The sequence below is a fragment of the Parambassis ranga genome, unplaced genomic scaffold (genome assembly GCF_900634625.1).
Source record: "Parambassis ranga unplaced genomic scaffold, fParRan2.1 scaffold_22_arrow_ctg1, whole genome shotgun sequence".
Lineage (NCBI taxonomy): Eukaryota > Metazoa > Chordata > Actinopteri > Ambassidae > Parambassis > Parambassis ranga.
In genome coordinates this window covers 4,314,565-4,338,646 of record NW_021144778.1, presented here as the reverse complement: position 1 = coordinate 4,338,646, position 24,082 = coordinate 4,314,565, and the positions used below count along the sequence as shown (strand labels likewise).

General features: G+C 44.6%; 1 long non-coding RNA gene and 2 other non-coding genes across 3 annotated transcripts; 1 reads left to right on the top strand and 2 right to left on the bottom strand.

Moving 5' to 3' along the window:
- Positions 1–356: 356 nt before the first annotated feature.
- LOC114430285 (uncharacterized) lies at positions 357–736 on the bottom strand. Its single transcript, XR_003669987.1, has 3 exons — positions 677–736; positions 495–598; positions 357–401 (listed from the first exon to the last, which is right to left on the bottom strand). It is a non-coding gene; the product is annotated as an uncharacterized LOC114430285 (long non-coding RNA).
- Positions 737–16,906: 16,170 nt separating this feature from the next.
- On the bottom strand, positions 16,907–16,998 carry trnar-ucu (transfer RNA arginine (anticodon UCU)). Its single transcript is given in 2 exon segments — positions 16,907–16,942; positions 16,962–16,998. It is a non-coding gene; the product is annotated as a tRNA-Arg (tRNA).
- A 5,902-nt stretch (positions 16,999–22,900) lies between these two features.
- trnaa-cgc (transfer RNA alanine (anticodon CGC)) lies at positions 22,901–22,972 on the top strand. Its single transcript has one exon. It is a non-coding gene; the product is annotated as a tRNA-Ala (tRNA).
- Positions 22,973–24,082: the final 1,110 nt, after the last annotated feature.

Sequence of the window (24,082 nt, the reverse complement as noted above, 5' to 3'; positions counted from 1 at the left end):
TGACATTGAGTGATGTGACAAACCTTTGAGAACTGAGTGATTTGTTTTTTTTTACCTGAGTCTCTGCCTCTCCTGTTCACCGAGCTTCAGCTGCTGGCTGAGCATTTCTTTGTACACCTTGATCTCATCCTCCCTCTCTGTCATAGCTTTCTGCAGGTTCAGCTTCCTCTTCTCCAAAGACAGCACGCCGTCTGCCTTGTTGTACAGCAGATCCCTCATACGCTCCACCTCTAGCTTCATAAACTTGTGCTCCACCATGCTGTCCTGATAGGGAACCCATGAGTTTAAAATCACAGTGCATACAGCCTTTCTGTCAGGTCCATTCTTAGCTTTGAGGAAAATCTACTTCAACCTTCAGTTTCTCCTCCAGCGCAGCATTGTGGATCTTGGCTTCCTTCAGTCTAAAATACACAGAAACATAAAACAGACATTGTGTAGTACATTACCACAGCTCCAGTCAATACACACACAGAGCCCTGCTGTGATACACTGACTTGTCATTGTAGTCCTGGATGTCCTTCTTCATCGTGGATATGTGGGACGTCAGCATCTTCACATCAGAGGTTGTTCTCTCTAGGTTGCCTTTGCAGCTTTTCAGCTGCGGGACACACGAGAGTCAGTTCACTTATAATAATATCAATATGAAGGCAGTTTATTATTAGTCCACATTCAGCACCTCATCCTGCAGCCTGCCACAGTCACTCTCCTGCTCCTTCAGCTCCTGCTGCAGTTTTACTGCCTGTTTGTTGGCCACCGCTGACTTCCTCTCGGTTTCTTTCCTGTTGTTCCTCTGGATCTCCATCAGGTGCTTCTTCTCCTGTTTTCCCTCAGCTTCTGGTTGGCTTTTGCAAGTTGCTGCAATAATAATTTAAAAGAAAAGACTCCTGTGTGAATTCACTCTAGAATGAATGACCAGTAGATGTTTAATGTCCCATGCTTTACCAGTGCACACTGCTGCATCTCAGCATCTTGTTACTTCATGTTCTTGATAGTGTTTTCCCACAGGTGGGTAAGCTGCTGTGTCTCCAGGTGAGCCTGCTGCAGATTCTCTGTCACCTTATCCAATGCAAGCTGGTACGACAGCAGAGGGATTTTAATGGGAAACCACAACTGCCTACACATACTGTTAGTAATAACACCATGGATGTGCTGTGTTTTTACACATTACCTGGGCTAATTTTGTCTCAGTCTTCTCTTTATCGAGTGCTTTGAGCTTTTCATTGGCCTCCACAGACTTCTTCTCTATCGCCAGAATGAGCGACTGCACCAGGGGAGGTTAGACAGCTGTTAGCTGATGATAACTCAAAGCTGTAAGTGCTGCAGAAGAGAGATGTTTTCATCTCTTTACCTTGATCCTCTGCTCATCTTGCTGAGCGTATTTGTTGATGGCCATCGTGTCCTCATATTTGCCTGCTGACTCCTCCAAAATGCAATCCATTGTCTGCTGGTCCCAGTTCATCTGCTGCCTGAACTCCTCCAGCTTCTGTTTGGCCTTGAAAATGTTGTTCTGGGGATACAGATACATGTTATTGTGGCATCACAATCTATAGCTACTTCTCTTTTCTATTTTTTATTTATGAAAGGCTCGGACCTCCAGCGTGTTTTTCCTCTCTCCTAAGGAGCTTCTTAGCCGTGTCCTGAGTCAGATGGCTAGTTTCTCTCTCCGCGAGGGCTGTCAGGTGTTTCTCTAACTCTATCTCTCTCTCCTTTGCCTCACACAGAGCCTAGACAACACAAATAACACACACTGCATAACCCACCACAAAACAAACATATCACAACTCATAGATACTGACCTCAGTGTTTTCCAGCTCTTCTTTAATATTCTTTAGGTAATTGGCCATGTTCTTCTTTTGTTCCTTGTTTTTCTCCAGTTTGTCTTCCAGTTGTGTCCGCTCTATCTCTTTTCTACAAATCTGTTGACATCATCATGACACAGCACACAGTGAATCAAAATTCAGATACCGAAAACCGATGTGCAATAACATTAAGAAAACACAATCTAAATTGTAAAGTGAGGACCTTTTGTCCATACATACATATCTGACACTTAACAAGAAAAAAAGATTCAAATGTTACATTTTATTTGGAAATTTCAGCTGCTCTTAAATATTTAAAATAATGAATTGAACAGTGACCCTGGTGTCACTGCAGGAGGACCGTGTGCACAACCTGCACTCAGTCAAAACAAACCTCATCAACGGTTTGTGTTACAACATTATTCTTCAGTGAGTAATTTTGAACGACCCACATGATGACACCCAAAAACAAACAGAGAAAAGGAAGCTAAACACGTCTGTGCCATTAAACATGTTAATAATAAGTTTCCTCACCTCCTCCAGTAAGGCTTTGTTTTCAGCGTTGAGCTCGGGGACAGCATAACGGCTACCCCACCCCACTTCAGCCAAAACTGGGTCGAGAACTTCAGACATAGATTCCATTTTAACACCGCGCCTGACAAATGCTATGGAAAGCAACAACACAGTAATTCTCAGCAATATCTCTTGACTCCGGCTTTATACAGCGTCTCTCTGCCGGTTGCTAGGGCTCAGGTCTGTTGTCAGTCGCCCCTAGCAAACCCCTCGTTCGCCACAAGGAGGCAGCGCGAGACCAGAAGTAATGCTTCCGGTCAGCTTGTAAAATACATTTAAGAAGTAATTTCATAGTGTGTCATATAACTTTGTTTTCTGCAGTTCAGGCTGTGGCAGATGAGATCAGTTGTTTTTATGCTCTCCGGAGCTCCGGTTGGTACGAGATGGTCATAAATTCAGACTAAGGACAGCAACACCTCTGATCTGATAAAAGCCAGATTCTAAAGGAATGTGTTTTTCTCCTGAGTGCCCCATGTTATGGTCATCCCTAGATCAGACTCACAACCTATGAGTATTGAATTATTGAATGAGTACTATCAGTACTTTATCAGTATTTAAAATACTTTTTATGTAACTGTTCATTATACAAGGTCCAAACTCATTTTAAGATGATATGTATGTACAAAATGTACTGATGCGTACAAAAATATATGGAAGTGTGATGCGGTGCACCTAAATTTTGTGCCGGTGCACCTAAGAAAAAAAGTTAGGCGCACCAGTGCAACCAGTGCAAAAAGTTAGTCTAGAGCCCTGTCCTCCCCGCCGTCAAAGTCAGGCACCTCCACCTCTGCCGGCACCGCCACACCCCTATTGGATGACGGCTGAGGCTGTAAAAGAAACATTAGATCAGAGCCTAGCATTTTCCTGCCGGTGACAGTGAAATTCTTGCTGGGGAACAATTTGTCTCAGTGGCTGAAGCAGAGGGTTGGTTCTTCAGGAGGCATGGCTCCACCTCCACCGGTGCCTGCACAGCCTATAGATGTGCTAACTCTGCCTCCTGCTGCACCTGATCCCACCACCCCTCCTCTACCATATAATCTTCACCAGAGCTGGATGATGACTGAGGCTGTAAAAGAAACATTAGATCAGAGCCTGGCATTTTCCTGCTGGTGAAATTCTTGCCTCAGTGGCTGGAGCAGAGGGTTTCTTCTTTTCCAGCCCCCTGCAGCTTTCTCTGTAGAGAGAGAAGATGAAGTGCATTGTATGTGAATACAATTTACGTAGAAGTGAAGCCATACTGTTACCCTTCACTCACCTCCAGCTGTGCCAGCTTCTCCCGAAGAGCCCGGTTTTTGGCCGCCAGCTCCCTGCAATTGGTGCAGGCCGTCCCCACTGGCACTGCACACAGCCAAGGGCTATATGGCCTGTGGCCAGACCATTGACCAGGGTGCACTCCTGTGTGTTCTGTATGTGGTGGGCCTTCATTAGGTGCCTGGAGACGTACCAGAAGGTCCCACCACATACAGGACATGTAAGCATCTGCTTAGGCTTTGTCATCTGAAAGAAAAAGGGGTTCAAGATTGATTCAGCATTAATATATCATATATCTCTGCTTCTACTTGATGCCTGTTGACATCAAAGAAAAACTGGGAGAAAGGTTGCAATCTGAAATTAATGCAGCAATGCAGGTGGCCTAGATTGGATCATTTGACTTTTTCTGCTACAGAAAAGTTTTTCAGCTGTAATTTTACAGCTACAGATCCTGCAGAATCAAATCACTGAAGCTGTATAAAAGTACATGCATCAACACTGGTAATATGAGCTGTTTTGACCTGCACAGGGATCTATGTTAAGCTATTAGCATGAAGAAGAAACTAGCTTAACTTACAGTTGCTGGAGCTCTCAGAATGGTCTGCTCTCTCCCTCTGTCTGCAGCAGAATGAGCTGCTGCACTGTCTTTCCCTCCAAAAGCACCCGGCCGCGCCCGGCCCCTCCCTCTCCCCCGGCCAGATGTCCTGCCTGTCCCCTTTGAGAGGGGGGCCTGTCTGCACTGTGGGACTCTCTGTCCTCTGGGTCCTACAGAGACCCTGTAGGGATCCAAACATGACTTCCAGCACTAACTCAGAAATCATGTGACACACCTCAGGCCTCCTTCCAATGAAGAAACATTCTCTTCTTCTAGGAATGTCAGGCTGATATTTGACTAGGTTGTTCAACTCCCACCACTGAGTGACAAAATGTTTGTTCCAGCTCATTAGCCACTTGCTAAAGCTAAGTAGCTAACTGAGTGGCCTAGAGACATGAAACTTTGCAAACATGTCCAGGGCCCAGAGCTAATGTTCTGAGCCAATTTTAGAGGTTTGGCCATTCTGTGTCTGAATGGCACAGGCTTGAATGTGGAAAAGCCAAACCTGATTTACCGTATTTCCAGCAATTTCTCAGCAATACTTTGACACACAGGCACCAAATTCACAGGACTCAATCGCAGGAATATACATGTACATACAGTACAATATACATACAGCCTTATACATGTGTGCCAAGTTTGAAGGATTTTTTTAGGCCTGAATATCTATATATGTTGTGTGCTGGGGCAGCAGACTGGAAGCAGTGGACACAAACAGACTCAATAAACTGATCAGAAGGGCATGATGGTCTGCTGTGGGTCATGTCTTTGTTCTGCACATGTACAGCTAACATCTCCAGTGTTACACAAACACATCATGTGCTGCTTGACTTGTTCCATTCATGGTAGGAAAGCATGTGGAAGTCACACATGTCAAATCTGTGCTAGTCTCCCTTCATTCAGCCCATATGAAGACAAAGAGTCTGCAGGTCCAGGAAGTTATAATTAACTATCATTAAATAACAAGAACTTATGATGCAGCCAGCACATTTATACCATGAAGACCCCTTTAAAATAATAAACCTCAAAAACTGGTGTTTTCATCAAAAAGTGACTGTGGCCCCACAGTGAGTCCAGGGGCTTATTTCTGCCTCAAAAGGACTTGATTTCACTCTGGTCTGTGATATTAAACAGATTATTGTTGAATCCAGGAACACTTCAAACAGACCGGTGCTGTAGGTGGACTGACTTGCAGCCACCCTTTGAAATATCTTAGAAATAAAGGTGAGGTTGAAGATCACAGCAGTTTAAAAGCCTGTGGTACTTAATCTGTTGCCAGAGACAGGTTGATCTGGCCACAGTTGTGTGAAATCAGCCTGTCTAGTGTAGGGTGAAAGAATTGATTCTGCAGTGTGTGTTCAGATATATAGGAGTGTGCCCCTAACATGAAGTATTCATGTTTAAATGTGTTTATCACTTAATAATGTGATTTTCATAAGTGTTTATGTGTTAGGAAGTTTTATAGAAAATCAAAGTAATTCGAGGATACTGAATGTATTAAGAAGTAATTTCATAGTGTGTCATAACTTTGTTTTCTGCAGTTCAGGCTGTGGCAGATGAGATCAGTTGTTTTTCTGCTCTCTGGAGCTCCGGTTGGTACAAGATGGTCATAAATTCAGACTAAGGACAGCAGCACCTCTGACCTGATAAAAGCCAGATTCTAAAGGAATGTGTTTTTCTCCTGAGTACCCCATGTTATGGTCATCCCTAGATCGGACTCACAACCTATGAGATTTGAGGAATTGGAGCTTTACCTTATTAGGGAATAAACACTAATAGTCTATTCGCTGTATGACCCAGGGTCTGCAGGGGGGATAGTAGATGCCCCTGTGGGCCGGCAGGCAGGAACGCCCATGTGGTATATCAATGTGTGAATTCCATGTCCAGTTGTTGTTGCGTTGCTCGTTGTTGCTGTGTGGTTGTTTGTTTTTGTTGGTTGTCCTGTTCTTGTGTTGTTCTTCTTTGGTTCTTTGTGGTCAACAACCCAGAGCTCTGTGACTCAGAATCTGCCTCATTGTTCAATAAATTGTAATCTTGAGACCAGAATTTATCCGCTCCTTCCTCATAAACCAACTCGGGAGGGGATCAGAAGAAACAAGGGGAATTGACCGTTTTTGACCTCCCCATTTTTTCCAGTTTCTCACTAATATTGCTTTATTTTTTACAGACCAGACTGGAGCTCTGCCAAGCAATTACTGGGAGATTTCAATTTCCTTAGGCGTCTGACAGACTATGACAAGGATAATAGCAAACCTCAGATCCTGCTGAAGCTGCAAAAATGCATCAACAACTCTGAGTTCCTACCTGAGAAGGTCTGTTTGAATTTCATGTCCAACATTCGGACATGATCTATCGGATCTATCAACAGAACTTCTCTTATCGTTTCTTTTACTTAAAGTAAAAAAAGATTAGAGTTCAGACACTTGGGCAGTTTTGTAGTAAATGTCATAATGTCAGTATTGGAATGGCAATGTAATTTACATCCTTTATCCACTGTACTGTAGGCTATGTAGATTTAATGATATATATTCTGAAAAAATAGATGGAATTTGACACAGTTTGTTTCAGTGTGCTGGGTGTAATACTTTATCATGTGCTGCTTTTAGGTGGAGAAGGCGTCCAAAGCTTACGGGTCGTTGTGCATGTGGGTCATAGCTATGGATCTTTACTCCAAAGAAAGAGAAAACGTGGTTAAAGCACAGGTCAGTCATAAAGAGTGCAGTTTATTATTACTGATACACATGCACATTTGCAATATTTCTTCACAGTCTGTTCCTTTGTCACTTTGGCTATTCATCTGCCATGCACCGCTCTGTGTGACTGGTCTGCATACTCTTCTCCCGCTACCCTTACCTACGCAGGCAGAGCTGGATACAACCAAGAAAACACTAAGGGAAAAGCAACAACAACTTAAGGAGGTGGAGGATCAGATGAAGGACCTACAAAATGGCTCTGACACAGGCTCGACTGGACAGAGCAGGGAAACTGACTTCTGCTCTGGGGGACAGCAGATACGCTGGGAAAAAAATGTTGCAAATCTTGAGCAGGACATCAACAGTGTTGTGGGAAATGTATGCATTGCAGCTGCCTGCATTGCCTACTATGGAGCCTTCACTTCCCACCATAGACAGCTGGTAGGTACAGTGTGATGGGATGGTTTAAAACCTATAGGGCCTCTGTGATAAAGTGTGCAGCTGGTATGGCCAATGTGAGCCTGGTCTAGAGTTTTTTTTTTTAGAAACATATTGTGAAAAAGCAGTAACAGCTAGTACCATATACCCTGTTTACTCTTGTTCCCCAGTGGATTAAGCAGTGTCAGAAGCTAAACATACCCATCAGTTCCCCCTTCAGCCTGATCGACTTTCTGAGTGATCCATATGACATCCTCCAGTGGAACACTGAAGGGTTGCCCTGTGACACTGTATCTACAGAGAATGGAATCCTGGTAACCAAAGACCGTCGCTGGCCTCTTATGATCGACCCACAGGATCAGGTGGCGTAAATTAATTCAGAGGACATATGTATTCTATGAAAATAGAACCTCCTTTCAGACACAGTCAGATAAAGTCACAGACTGGCCTCCGCCCCAGCATACCTAACGCAACAATACCAAGCTTCCCTTCATACAGTAGAAAGGACACCAACCAGCTCGTTCAGCATTGCAAATTTGCACTAAATTAAGATATTTTCACTGCTTCTTTATTGTGTTTCCATGTCTGATCATGTTTCCTTGAATGCTGTAGGTAATACACTTGGCATCAGCAAGTGTGCACCAGAGACAGTTAGGTCACTATGGAGTCTTGGAATTCACAAAATCCCAAACGGCTATCAACTATAATAGGTATTTATGTGCTTTCCAAGAAGCACACGTTTGGAATAAAAACAGTATCGCACACAAGAACCTTTGTGAATCCTTCTGCCATTGAAGCTACATATTGGGCAGTATAATGAACGCCTGGCATCAAACCATGTTTCTGCAGACATTAAATCACCTGCCAGCTACACCTGTGTGCAATGCCCTTTTGTTCAACACCAGCCAGGAGAGCAGAAGGACCCTGTGAATGCAAGGGTTTACTCCAGTGTTTATTCAAACCAGGGGTTGCATGGTGACTGTAACGGCCGAATAAGTCTGAGGAGCGTTTTTGTTAGACAGAAAAAACAAAGGCACTGATGATGCAGAGTGACATGACAGTTAAATCTTCATAAATTAATGAGTGTTTCATTAGAATTGTAGTGTGTGTGATCCTGGCTTCGATTGATGTAAAATGTGTCTTTTGGCATGTACATTTTTTTCTGTTTTCCAGAAATGTATTTAAGTTACAATCATCAATTTCACTGTGACTGAGTCTGGCCTGGAGGACCAACTGCTCAGGTAGACACAAGACAGATATTGAATTCTGACCAAACTTTAAGACTCTCACAACCTTACCCAAGCAGCTTCATCAGAACTGATGAAGCTGCTTGGATGAGCAGCGAAACGTCTTCTAGAAAACTCTACAAGTCCAGACGCCTTGCTTCAACCTTCTCTATCGTTTTCCTAATTGTAATTGAAACTTTTTGTTGTTCTTGTTCTAGTTGTCATGCTCCTCTTTCACTTCTTTTGTCTGTTTTTTCTCCACTATCTCCAGGTGACATCAGAGGCCATAAAGCATCACCTGAAGGAGGCAGAGGGGGACTCCTTCCTTGTGTATCTTGGGGAGTCCATACAGGCGTGGAGTGGCTTCCCCAGGATACAGTCGGAAGTAGAGCTTGCGGTTGATGATTTGGTCTCAGTTCTACAATGATTGCTGCTGGGAGTTTGAGCAGACAGCTGTTTACAGGGTCTAAGTTGGAATAAAGATTAATCCTGTAAATGCAAACATCCAATCTACTGAAGTTCAAAGATGTGGGCTCGTCCGGGATTTGAAAACAGGACCTGTGAGGAACTGGAACCACTTCTTCATCTGAACCATGGGGATGCCAATTTATAACACCTGAAACCACCTCCACTGTCTGCACACACAGGAAGTTCACCCTGAATCAATGCTCTCTGTTTCAGTTAACCTGTCTGCACAGAATTATTCTCTGTAACAACATGTAGAGCCCGGATAGTTCAGGCTATCCATATCTGTCCAATGAGAGACAATTATCAGAGGAGAGGTTCTGCTTCTCAGGAGGGTCACACCCTAATACAAGACCACTTCCTGTTATGCAACAAATAAACTTTATGATTCAATGTTGAGCTAATGCCACAGCCACAAAAAGACATTTCTCCCAGCTGCTAGACAGCAAGCCTTATCTAGACATGGAGGACAGCCTCCTCATGGAGGACAGTGATATGCAAAGTGTTCAGTCTTTGTTGACACAAAGAAATCTTTGCACGTATCTTTACCAATGTCAAACTGCTGACAGTCGGCAGGGTAGAGGAGGAGAAGAAGACCAATGAGAAGCAGGTTCCGTGGTGTAATGGTTAGCGCTTTGGTGTAATGGTGTAATGGTTAGGACTTTGACTCCAGCGATCTGAGTTCAAATCTCAGTGGAACCTTTAGTTTAGTTTGGACAGTAATACTGGTGTCCTTTCTACTTTCTCTAAAAATTCAGGGCTCATTTTGCAGATTTCCAGTCAGCATGTTGTAACTGAATAACTATCAGAGTGTATCAGAAGGAGAAGTGTCGTGACCTTCCCTGGTCACCCCGGATTGTCAGATTCCGTCTCCTGTATTCAGAACATTGAGTGAAAGAAAATACCCTGGGTTTTGTAGTTTCACCTTTTGCAAAAGGGAGAACACCCAGTGAACACAGGCCTTTCAGTCTGCTTCACTCCCCTCCATAAGTGTTCTGCCCCTCCCCTGGACACAGGCTTGTTTTATTGAAAGTTGAGGTACATTTGCATAATAGATAAACAGTTCTTCAAGACCCTCGTAGGTATTCCCATATTGGGACATGTTGCCCCTTTATCTCCACCTACTAATTATCATAATTGGTCTAACATATTTATGACTATGAAACCCTTTGTCCCTTCTATGTTGGATGATTTATCTTAGTCCATGCCTCCTAGTGCTTCGGCCTTCACCGCATCAAAGAGTTCCTCCCTAACTCTCTGTAAGAGTTATAGATGTGTTTTTCTCTAAGTGTAAGCTTATATAATCAAATACATACATGGTCTGTATCATGTCATTGCGTAAATAACCTTGTATACTTCACAGAAGTTACATAAAGATATAATTTAAATCTCTCTCCTAAATGACACCTTAATCTGGGATTAATAATGAGTATAAAAGTAGCTGAAGACATAATTTAGTATTATAACACATACCTCCTTTATAGGGGCTGTCTTGATAACTGCCTCTCATTTCCACCTGTTACCTGTTCCATTTGCACAACAGCAGCTGAAACTGATCCACAATCAGTGTTGATCCTAACTGGACAGGCTGGTTTCACACAAGTGTGACTGACTTTTTGGGGCAATATTATAACAAATACTTATGAGACATTATATAAAAAGAAAGGTCAGTGCATCATGACTTCAGCTCCATTCAAAGCTTTAGGAGGCTTCATGGCCTCCATCACTCCATAAGACTGTTCCATCTGTTCTGCATCTCTGATATGTGCTGGGACGTGGTGGCTTGGATGTTTCACTGCAGCTCATCTAGTAATAATGTGTAACACATATATGAACATCAAGCTAATCACGTCATGCTAAACCGAGTCCTTGGAAGAGCAGAAGCTGTGAACAGACCTCATGGAGCAATGGTAGCACGTCTGAGTCCAGATCAGAAGGTTGCATGTTCAAATCATGTCAGGGTCACTGGTTTTATGTAATTTAGTCCTCTTTCTGTTCACACCAGGTCCACTAGAGCTCTCAGACTCCTCCACTGCACTGAAGTCTGGGTAGTTTTCACTTGAAGCAGAATGTCGGCTTTCTCCTGTGTTTTCTGGTTAAATTACTGCACATTCAGGGAAAATAGAGTTAGGGTTAAACAGAGCAAAAAATCCTGAGTCATCGATCTGCATTCGTTTAGAGGGCCGAAAGGGAGCAAGTGTGAAAACACCCTAAATTTTAATCTTAAGTGGGACCAACACTCCCCCGAGTAGCTTCTTCAGTTCTGCAGTGACAATGTTCTTCCTCAGCCAGTTGTTGTCTTTGTCTTGTTGTCTGTGGGTCTTGTTTTTGTGGCTTTGATGACAGCCCAGCTGGGATAGCCACAGGTTTGCAGGGCCTTCCTGATGTGATGTTGCTCCTTCTTCTTCTCCTCTGAGCTGGTCGGTACAGTTTGAGCTCTGTGCTGCAGCCATTGCGACAGCCATCGCACCTCAGAGTGATCCAGCAGTGCCTCATGTTCAGCAGCATACAGTGAGCAGCTTTAATCTCTGGATTGACAGACTTTATCTATGCAATAACTTGCAGAACAGAAAGTCTTCCAAAATATCTCCTTTCCAGGGATAGCACACTGTCACGCCTGGCTCGCAGAAGGCGGACAAACAAAACACCAAATGGGAGGGATGCCAATCAAAGTGCAATTTATTAACATAAAATAAAGTATAACAAAATGAAACAACCCAAACAAGTGCCTAAACAAAAGAAAAGGTGGCCGCTGGCGAGCAGGCCAACACAACCAATGCAGGGCAGGGCTGGCAGGGCTGAGCAGAGAGAGGCATCAGTGCTGGAAACTGGCTTTTAAACCTAGCCGACCACGCCCCCGCCAGGTGGCACCGTAATCAGGAACACCTGAGAATAGGGAGAGAAACAAAGGAAGAGGAGGAGGCAGAGCTGGGAGCAAAGTTAAAGGCCCCAGACACAGACGAGATCCAGCCCACTCAGGGGCCGTCACACCCCTCCCCTTAAGCTGTGGACCACTAAGGTTCACAGTAAATGACCAGCGGTTACATCTAGTCACCCACCAACTTCTGCCCAGTACTCACCTCTCCGCCACCAGGTACCTTGGAGCATATTTAAGAGAGACTGAGAAACAGAGATTAAGTCAGCAGAGACAACAGCAAACAACCACAGACCAGGACAATAAACCCTATTCACTCAGTGTCCATGTTAACGAACCCTAATCAAGAGAGGCCAATGGGGCCCGGGACAGAGCATCTGCCAAGATATTATCATGCCCTTTAATATGTCGGATGTCCAAATCGTAGCCCTGTAAGAAGAGGGACCACCTAATCAACCTCTGATTAGGAGATTTTAAACTCTTCAGAAAAGTCAGGGGGTTGTGATCGGTGTAGACCACTAGAGGTGCCACACTGCCCACATAGACTTCAAAGTGCTGCAGCGCCCAGACTAATGCAAGCGCCTCCTTTTCAATAACAGAGTAATTGCCCTGGTAGCGATTAAACTTTTTAGAGAAGAAGCATACTGGTCTCATTACCCCATCGTCACCCCCCTGGAGCAGGACGGCACCAGCCCCAACCTGGCTGGCGTCCACCTGGAGCTCAAAAGGTCTGTCACACCGAGGGGCCGCTAGAACAGGGCGAGAGCACAGAAGTGTTTTAACATTTTCAAACGCTTGTTGGCAATCTGACGACCAGATAAATTTTACTCGAGCTTTTAACAGCTCTGTCAGAGGGAATACTACCGTCGAGAAATTTCTGCAGAAGCTCCTATAATAACCCACAAGACCTAGAAACCGTTGAAGTTCTTTTTTAGTGGTGGGCTGGGGAAATTCAGCCACTGCCGCTACCTTGGCACCAACAGGCGCAACCTTACCCTGGCCAACCACGTGTCCAAGGAACGTCACAGTCGCTTGGGCAAATTCACACTTTGCCAGATTTACTGTTAACTGTGCCTCCGACAGCCGCTCAAACAACGCTTTAATCCTCTGCAGATGAGAATGCCACGTGTCACTAAACACCACCACGTCATCCAGGTAGACCGAACATCCATCCAACCCTGCTGTAACTCGATTCATCAGACGCTGAAACGTCGCTGGAGCATTTTTTAAGCCAAAAGGCATCACAGTATATGAATACAGGCCAGAGGGAGTGACAAAAGAAGCGATCTCCTGGGCCCGCGGTGACAGCGGCACCTGCCAATAACCTTTAAGCAAATCAAACTTTGAGACAAATTTAGCTGAGCCAACCCGATCTATACAATCATCCATCCTAGGCAAAGGGAATGAGTCAGTTTTTGTGACTGAATTAACCCTCCTCATATCCGTACAAAAACGAAGTGTCTTATCAGCCTTTGGCACCAGAATGCAAGGGGAAGCCCAACTAGAGAAGGATGGAACTGCAACATTATTTTGCAACATGTACTCAATCTCCGTATTCAAACACTCTAGCTTCGCTGGTGGCATGCGGTAAAACCGCTGTTTAATGGGCTGCGCCTCTCCCACATCAATGTCATGCACAATCCAACTGGTGCGGGACGGCACGTCGCCAAAAAGCCCTGGAAACTTTTTAATAATCTCAGTCAATTCGGCACGTTGTGACATGGACAAATGGGATAACAGCAAATCAAGATTTTTGAGTGACTCAGAATTTTTCAACCGGCCAGACAACACACCATCATCAGGGTCCGAGACCCCGTCTCCCTCCTGTGCAATAATGCAAGTATCAACCGCGAGGGCTGGACAGACTGTGTCCTGTACGCTGCTGCCCTCTGCGGAGCGTTGATAGTAAGGTTTTAAGAGGTTGACGTGACAGAGTTGTGTTCTCTTTCTACGACCAGGAGTAGTTATTAGATAATTTAAATCTGTCACTTTCTCCTTCACAGTGAAAGGACCTGAATATTTTGCCTGAAAGGGGGAACAAACCAGAGGAGTCAGCACAAGGACCTGGTCCCCAGGACTAAATTCTTGACGCTTTGCATGGCGATCATATTTCACTTTCATCTTCCTCTGGGCTAACTGCAGTTTCTCTTTAGCCAGACACCCTGCTGTATACAAGCGGTGACGAAAACCATTTACAAAGTCAATCAAATTCTTTGGCGCTTCAGTAGAAACTAAATTATATTTCAAAGTCGCCAAAGGGCCACGCACTGTGTGTCCAAAAACGAGCTCGTTCGGGCTGAAACCCACACTATCCTGCACAGCCTCACGAGCCGCCAACATCAACCATGGAATCCCCTCTTCCCAGTCTCTATCCAGCTCAGTACAATATGCGCGTAAAAGCGATTTCAAAGTCTGGTGGAAGCGCTCCAGTGCTCCCTGGCTCTGTGCATGATACGCTGTAGAACGTAGAATTTTCAAAACGTGGGCAAACATGTGTGAAGAAAAATTTGACCCACGGTCACTTTGTACAATCTTAGGAATCCCAAATACAGAAATAAACTGAGAAAGTGCTTTGACAACAGCCTTTGTGGTGATTGAACGCAGAGGATAAGCGGCAGGATACCGCGTACTTTGGCACATCACTGTCAATAAATATTTACAACCCGATTTTGATGCAGGCAATGGCCCCACGCAGTCAATAACAAGATATTCAAACGGCTCATTCACTGCTGGGATTGGCTGTAACGGTGCTGGTTTAATGCTCTGGTTCGGTTTGCCGGTCAGCTGACACACGTGACAAGATTTAATATAGGACGCCACATCTTTTTTGACACGAGGCCAGAAAAAGTGCTTTAGAATGTGCATGTATGTTTTACGCACCCCAAAATGACCATTTTGATCATGTGCAGCTTTCAATACATCCGTCCTAAACACTTCAGGTACCACCACCTGAAACACAGGGTCGCCTACCATTTCACTGCCAACCGGAACCCATTTACGCATTAACAAATCATCCTGTGCAAAGTAACCCTGCGCAGCATCCATAATTTGATCAGCTGACAACATCTGGTCCCACAACGATGACAAGATATGATCCGCTTTCTGCGCTTTAACCCACTCATCCCGGGACACGGCCACAGGCAGACTAGACCACAACGCAGGCCCAACTGCAGGTTTAACAGAGGGTGACTCCACCAAATCGCCCTCCTTTTTACTCTGTGCGCGCGTCACAGCACAAACCGGAAAAATCTGGCTGTCACAAGACTCTTCAGGTAGCAAAGGCTCCGAGGAAACCACGGGAGGCGGAGGCCCACTCGCCCACACGGCACTCCCACAGATGTCATTACCCAAAATCATAGCCACATCTCCTAAGGGCAAGGCAGGACGTACACCCACAGGAAACACACCTTTGACTAAATCACAGTCCAAAACAACATGATGTCGAGGGACCGGGACAAAACCAAGCTCCATGCCATGCATCACAATGGAATCACCAGTTAGTGTATCACTGGAGAACGGCAACACAGAGTCAATGATAAATGAGTGCTTGGCTCCTGTGTCACGAAGCACTTTAATGTTTACGCCCTCATCACTACCAGTTAGAGACACCCTTGCGCTTGTAATAAACGGATCAAAGCCTGAGCTATCGCCGGACTCTGGCATTACTGTCTCTTCACCGCACGGCACAGCGCACAGCATAGCTGGTGCCAGGGAAGGCGCACCACCTCTTTTTAACAGAGGGCATCGATCTTTCCAATGGCCTTCTCCGCGACAGTAATTGCACACATTTGCATTACCAGATCTCACAGGACGCCCCATTTGAACAGACCTGCGAGAGGAGCCCCGTTTAACAGACGCAACGTGCGCATCAACAAAATCATCGGATTTATTCGCAGACCCTGAACGCAATCCAGCAAAATTGATGCCACCTTGGTGTGTCAAGACAAAATCATCAGCCAACTGAGCAGCTTTGAACACACCGTCTGGCTCACGCTCGTTCAAATAATTAACAACACGACCTGGTAAGGTATTCTTAAATTGCTCCAAAACAATAAGCTCACTAAGCCCGTCAAAGGTATTAACCCCCACAGCCGAACACCAGCGCCGAAAATGGGACTTTAATTCCCCCACAAACTCCACATGTGTTTGTTTCTCCCGTTTAACCCACTGCCTAAACCTCTGCCTATAAGCCTCTGCAGTCAGCTGATATGCTTTTAACACCGTAGTCTTTACCGTTTCATACGTCAAACCCTCCTGCGCGCACACAGCAGAGTACGCCTCCTGCGCCTTACCCGTAAGTACGCATTGAAGCAGCAGAATTTTTTCAACGTCTGGCCACTGTCTGGCCTCAGACACACGTTCAAACAGAGCGAAAAACGTGTCAGGATCTCGCTCATTAAACTTAGGAACAAGACGGAGATTAGCAGTCATATCCCCGCCTTCATGAGTACGCACAGACCCAGACCTGTCTGCCGCCCCCGCGGTGGACAACCTAAACTGACCGTCCAAAATTCTGAGCTTAGTCTGCTCCAATTCCAGCTGCATCTGACACAGCCGCTGCTGGTGCTCAAGGAGCTCTCTCTGCTCTGAAAGGATCTCTCTCTGCTGCTCAAATGTGAGCGCCTCCATGCGCATCACTGATGCCCCTGGCGGCGCCGGCTTCACAGCCGCTGCACTGCCCGGCTCTTTCTGCAGCACACCTCTTTCAAATAATGACAACAAAATAAATGTTTTGATTTCATCCTTAAGCATCCCATCCCTCAGATCAATATTATAATGCCCTGCTACCTCTAATAATTGATCCTTTTTACAAGTTTCTAAAAACGCAGCGCTAGACACCAGTCAGATCTCTGTCCACCTGTACAGTCACAAAGCCGGGGGCAGCGACGCTGTTTTCCAGGATGTCTGAGTGCAGTCCTTTTTTTCTAGCTCTCAGGACGGGAGCTGTATCCACCCTGAAGGAAGGCGCCACAGGAAGTTAAAAGGCACTTTGACTCTGGTGGGACTTGAACCCACAACCTTTGAATCACTTCTCCTGTGTTTAACTAGAAGTCCAATGCACTATCCATTGTGCCACAGAGCCACAAAGAAGTCCATTTTTTGTCCTAGAATGAAAGGCAGAAATCCGGAATAAGCAGCAGCATTCCAGAATAGTCATCAGTATTCCGGAATTATACGTAGAATTCAGGAGTAACAGTCAGTATTCTGGCAAGTCAGCAGTCCAGAAGGGAAGCTAACATCAGCAGTGGCTCAGTGGTAGAGCAGGGTTGTGTGTCCTTTACCCACATTGCCTCCAGTGCTGGTCATTGTATGACACTGCTTGGCAGCAGCTTTAAGCAATTTCCCTTCTGGGATTATTAAAGTATTTTTTTAAAAAGTCAGCATAACAGAGGTTACAGCATCACTGATTTTCCCCTCAGGGAAGCTGCTTTTTTTTATTGCCACCCCTGGATATATGCAGTCCAGTGCAGTGCGGCATGCTCTGTTCTGTACAATGGAGAAACCAAACAACTACTCCAAACACTGGCCTTCAATGTTTGTCAAAGTTTGTCTTCAAACAAGATGCTTATGTTTAAGGCAAAAGCTGTGACAGAAACAAGTTCTTCGTCAAAGATACACAACTCCAACATCTTTGTGAAGTTTGTGGACGACACAACTGTGGTGGGTCTCATCTCCGGTGGAGATGAAACAAACTACAGGAATGAGGTGCACCTTCTGGCCGAGTGGTGCAGAGACCACAACCTCTCCCTGAATGTGGAGAAGACAAAGGAGATGGTTGTGGACTACAGGAGAGCACACAGTCAGCACACCCCTCTGACCATCGACGGGGTTCCTGGGTGTGCACATCACTGAGGACCTCTCCTGGACTAACAACACTGCATTCCGGACCAAGAAGGCACAGCAGCGCCTCTACTTCCTCCGCAAGCTCAAAAGAGCCAGAGCCCCTCCCTCCATCCTGTGCACCTTCTACAGAGGGGCTGTTGAGAGCATCCTGTCCAGCTGCATCACTGTGGTACAGAGCCTGCACCGCCACCTGCAGGAAGACGCTTCATCGCATAGTGATGATCCTCTCATAGCTGAGACGATCATCTGCGTCCCTCTCCCCTCCCTCCAAGACCTCTACGACAGCTGTCTCACCCGAAAGGCCCTCCGCATCACAGGAGACCCCACCCACCCTTCACACCGCTTCTTTAGTCTGCTGCCATCAGGAAAGAGACTGCGCAGGCGGGGCCAGGACCAGCAGACCAGCAGAGGGACAGCTTCATCCACCAGGCTGTCAGGAAGCTGAACTCTCTCCCTGCTGTGCCCCACTCTCTCCCCCTTCCCTCTACAAAAGTTTTTTTGTACCAGGCTGTAAACATGTTCATTTCTGCTGTGAAGTTGGACATTTTAACATGGGAGCCTATGGGTAATAACACACATGAATTACAATTTTTCACACATGTCGTAAACATTCCAATTTAAGACTAGTGGTTAAGACCTTCAAAACTCAGTGTGTAACATTGTTGGTAAAAACTGTTTGATTTGGCATGTTTGTAGAGAAGATTGAAGCAAGGCGTCTGGACTTGTAGAGTTTTCCTGAAGAGGTTTCACTGCTCATCCAAGCAGCTTCATCAGTTGTTGATCTGTTGGTGGGGAAACATGGTTTATATGTGGTTACAGACCTCAGTGGGTGGTCTGGATAAAACTCACAAACAATAGCACTAAATGTTTCCATAATTACCTGTGATGATCTGGCTGCCTGTGCCAGGTGTGTCTAATGACTGGCTAACGACTATGAGACTGCTGGTAGACAGCCCATTGTTCTTGCTGTTAGCATGTGACTTGGAGTGAAACTTCCTGGGAATGGATGAAATAACTGCTTTGTATGTGGTAAAAAGATGAGGCCACCACCTCGAGAAGGTTTTTCCAGCTTAACATAGATGGCTTCCTTGACTTCCTCTCTGTCTAAAATGTGAACATTGTTGTCCTCAAAGGAGTGTCCTTTGTCTTTGAGGTGGAGGTGAACAGCTGAGTCTTGTCCTGAGGAGGTGGCTCTCCTGTGCTGAGCCATTCTTCTGTGGAGTGGTTGTTTAGTTTCTCCAATGTACAGATCAGAGCATTCCTCACTGCACTGGACTGCATATATGATATTGCTGTGTTTCTCCCTGGGAGTTTTATCCTTTGGGTGTACCAGTTTCTGTCTCAGGATTGTCCTCCAGTGGAGACTGCAACCTTAACACAGCGCCTAGGACGAAAAGCAGACTTGCAGAATGAAAGGCAGCATTTCGGAATGAAAAGCATTCCAGAATGAAATTCAAATTTCCGGAATGAAAGGCAGTAATCCAGATTAAGTGGCAGCATTCCAGAATAGACATCAGTATTCCGGAATGACAGGCAGAATTCCCGATTAACACTCTGTATAGTGGAACAGAAGTCAGCAAGACATCATTCTGGAATGAAAAGCATCCCAGAATGGAAGAAAGCATTCCCAAATGAAAGGCAGAAATCTAGAATGAGAGCATCCTGGAATAGACATCCATCCACCCACTCCAGAATGATAGGCAGGATTCCGGAATGGTAGACAAAAGTCTTGGATTAAACCCCTAACCTGACAGCGGCCTGTGATGTCATGGAAGCGTGCGTTCCAAAATGGAAGGCAACATTCCAGGACAAAAGTCAGCATAACAGAATGAAAAGATTTGCGGAATGAAAGACACCATTCCAGAATGAAAAGCAGTCCATAATGAAAGACAAAATTTTGGAATGAAATGCAGAAATCCAGAATAAACAGTAGCATTCCAATATAGACATCAGTATTCCGGAATGATAGGCAGAATTCCCGAATAACATCATAACATCATTTAATCAATAGGGCTCGACCGATTAGCTCGATCCCCATACGGCCAATCTGTGTTTTCATTGTTGAAGCGTGGACATGCCTGTTTCACTTACTGTGTGCTGGTTGGTACATTGGACTCAAGGATTGGTTTTTGAAGACACTCCTCCAAGTGGTGTCTTCAGTTCTGCTACTATTCTGGTTGGGAATCTGAGTTTTATGTGTTCAGGATCTCTGTGGGTGGATCTTGCAGGAAATCAGACTTTTAATCTGAGGGCCCAGGGTTCAAGTCCCTGTTCAGGAGCAACACTATATATTCCTAACCAGAAATCTTTGTACATATCTTTACCAATGTCAAACTAAGAAAAACATGTGCTTTGTGTTGTTCTTCCACCAACTGAAACATGAAAAGCAAGAAGTCACATGTGGCTCGTTGGTCTAGGGCAGACCTGGGCAAAGTACGGCCCGCGGGCCACATCCAGCCCGCTTGCGTCTTAATAATAATAATCTCTAAGGTTTCAATAGGGCTCTTGCACCATTCGGTGCTCGGGCCCTAATTATAGTGCAAAGTCTCCTTATCGATACGTGTGTGGAGAGGAAAGCAAAAGATCAGCTGGCTCTGTGACTTTCTCGGGAGAAAACAAAAAAACCCGACAAAAGTGATAATACTGAAGCAGCCTGGAGGTAGATGTCAGTTAAGAGGGCTGTGACATGGAGCGGATTGTCCCACGGATAGCATCAGGTGTTTCCAGCTCTTCTTGGTAACTCTGCTGTCTAACTAAATACATTTGGGACCCATTCCTAAAAGCGCTGCCTCTAACCCCACCCAGTTTTCTTTAGTGCGTTTCATCTTCTGATCCAGCGGCCTCTCTTCTTGCGTTTTCCCCCCTTTTCGGATGTGGTCTTCACGACGGGGTCTAGGACGCCGATGCACATTCAAACTTTGTACTTAATAAATATTTCTCATTCAGTTCGCTGAGTCTCTCATGATTGAACTGTTACTGAGATCCATCCTGTCCAACAGACAGGCAGCAGCTCAGAGGACAGATGCTCCACAGACAGGTGCAGCCTCCTGACAGCTTCCACTTGTGTGTGTGTGTGGCTACAACCAACCGGAAGACATAGATGACATAGATAAATGGTCAAATATGCACTGTGTGTTCAATATAGGGAGAGGAACTTCTCCATTTTTCTGTTATGTTCACGTACATTTCAGAGGGAAATACTGTTACTCTACCCAATATTTGTATAACTTTAAAGTTACTTTTAAGCGTAAGTTAAAACAAATATTAAAAGATCAGGTTACACTAGTGGGTCAGTCTCTGAGCAGTGTGTAATATGAGTTGTTATATCCCCTAAAATAGTAATCTTTCCCTCTTAATTTATCACATTTCATTCATATTCAGCATCCTTTTGTAGCACATATATCTTCACACACTGCCACTGTACACACTTACAGTTAAAGAAAAGCTGGAACTTTATTCATAAATAAGTTTTTAATGTCTTTTCACATAAGGCACTTCCTCATGTTACTCAGACTTTTCCTAGTAGCTCATCTACAGGGAAATGAAACAGCGCCATCTCAAGTCCAACAGGAGTAGTAAGAGTAAAATAAAAATAAAACAGGTTAGAAATTCTAAACGTTAATAAACATTCAAGTAAAATCCAGGCAAGTGAAGACTGATAGTCATATATAACACAACTAAAACTGTGTGCAGTAAAATCTTGTCTACTATAAATCCAATATGGGTATAATTACAAGACAGTGCGTTAGATTGTCTGATCTCAGAGGGAGGAGTTGTACAGTTTGATGGCCACAGAAAGGAATGACCTCCAGTGGCACTCAGTGGTGCATTTAGGAGGGATCAGTCTGGCTACTGAAAGTCCTCCTGTTCCTCAGCAGCACGTGGTGCAGGAGTACTTTCAGTGCCAGACTGATCCCTCCTAAATGCAAATATATATAATAATGTTACCTCCATTAAAGTGCTGATGCTTAATGACATCCTGTCTATTTACCTGCAAACAATATATATCTTAAAGAGGAGTCTTCACAGTGCAAAATGTTTGAGTTTGGCTCACGTCCTATGAAGTGGCCGTTTCACCACAACCGGCCACGTAGTAAGCGTAGGTGAGACTTTCTGATGCGTGTCCAGCTGAAGTGACTACAAAGTCCTGCAGGTCCGAGAACAACGTTTATTTTAATTCAACATTCCAGAGAATGAACCCAATCCACTATTGGGTTTATGTGATGCAGACAGGAGGAAGGCCACTGTCGTCACCTCCAGCGTCTCTCACCCACCCTCCTTCCTCACCAGCTTTTTGACCAATCTGTCTGTCAGGACTGACAGGTAACTGCAGCGGCACCACAGGGGTAATGGTTGCATCTTCATCCTCCTCAGTGGTGCAGACAGGAGCGGGGCCACGAATACGCGCAGACTTGGCTCTTAAACGTGTTTTGAGCGTATCTTCCTTTGACTGAAATATCAAGCATGTGAGAGAGAAGACATTAGAAGAAGGTGGTTAGTACACACACACACACACACACACACACACACACACTACCTTGCGTCTCTCATCAGCGAGCCTCATCTTCTCATCAATCTGTTCTCTGGTGCGGGGAGCTTTTTTGCCCCTCAGAGACTTAAGTCTGGCAGGGTACCTTCGCCGGAACCCTTCACTGTCATCCAGCTGACACACACACACACAATGTTACATATTTTATCATAGCATTGATATTGTGAATGGAGCATGCTAACCAGGTGCCCACCATGATGCTGTAGGCCTCTCCTGCGCCACTGCCGGCCTCTCTTTCCCCTTCTACCTGCTGCATCAGTTCCTCCAGGATCTCTCTGGCCTTTGGACGGTTCTGTTCTGTGCCATTTTGCAGCAGCTGACCTGGAGCAGCAGACAGAACATAAACACATTTTAAGACACATGTTTTCTCTCTCCAGCCTGTGTGGAGCACATCCTCACTGTGCTGTGTTTCTTTGTTTCCCTCACTTTCTGTGACGCTCACTGATGTTAGAGGAGGAAGGTTACTGGGCACTGTGTCGGGTAAGTTGGGGATCTCTGTGTTCTCCATCACGATCATAACATCTTCTCCATCATCAAATCTTCTTGATTTTTCATCATCTTAAGACAAGCTGCTGTTGGTACAACAAACATGGGGGATGTAGCTCAGTGGTAGAGCGCATGCTTCGCATGTATGAGGTCCTGGGTTTAATCCCCAGCATCTCCACAGGAACATTATAGTTCTCAATCAGCTGGAAGATTTGTTTGTTTACACTTTAGCACTCGTAGCATGACAATAGATAGAAGATTAGTACAGCTGACTGCAGAGCAGACCTCTGGGATGTGTGTTTCATTTTGTGAATGTGTGGATGACTGTCTGGAATAATATTTCCTGTCTCCTGGTGTTTAATGTGCACATCCAGCCACTGTAACACTGTGATCAATACTGGGATTCATTTCTTAAAACGCAGGCATCGCCACTTTTTGGACAGACGCTCTCCTGTGTGTTCCTAGAGTTGTTTACCAGCTGCTCATCTAAACTGTCCGTCTTTGTTGTACTTCCTTCTGTCTGCGTAGAAGCTCTTGTTCATCACATTCATCACGTCCACCAATAGAAAAGAATGTTAGCCTAACAAAGGAGTGTTAGCTAAAACGTTATGCTAGCAAAACAAAATATCAAAAATAGAAAAGAATGTTAACTTAATATAGGATCATTAGCAAAAAAGAAAATACTGTTAGCTTAACCGAGTAGTGTTAGCTAGAAACCCATGCTAGCAAAACTAAATATAAAAAATGTTAGTTTAATAAAGTGTTAGCTAAAACATATGCCAGCTAAACAAAATACGAAAAAGAAAATGTTAGCTAACAGCTTTGCCTAAACCTTATGCTAAAAACAAAACAAACATCAAACAGAAGAACGCTAGTTTCATCCAAAGTGAAAAACTACTAAATTTGAACTAGGTAAAAAAATACAAAAAAGATAATAATGTTAGCTTAACAAAGTTAACTAGCTAGAAGCCCATGTTAGGAAAACAAATTACAAAGGAAAATGTTAGTTTAAAAAGGTGTTGGCTAAAAACATATGCTAGCAAAACAAAATATCTAAAAGACAAAAGAATGCTAGTTTCATAAAAAAGTGTTACCTAAAAAACATGCTAGCTTAACAAAGGAGTGTTAGCTAAAACATTATGCTTGCAAAACAAATATCAAACAGAAGAATGCTAGTTTCATACAAAGTGTTAGCTAAAAACATATGCTAGCTAAAAAAAAAGAAAGAGCAGAGCTAAAGAGCATCGGCTAAAACCTGGTGCTAGCCAAGCAAAGAATGCTTTCAACA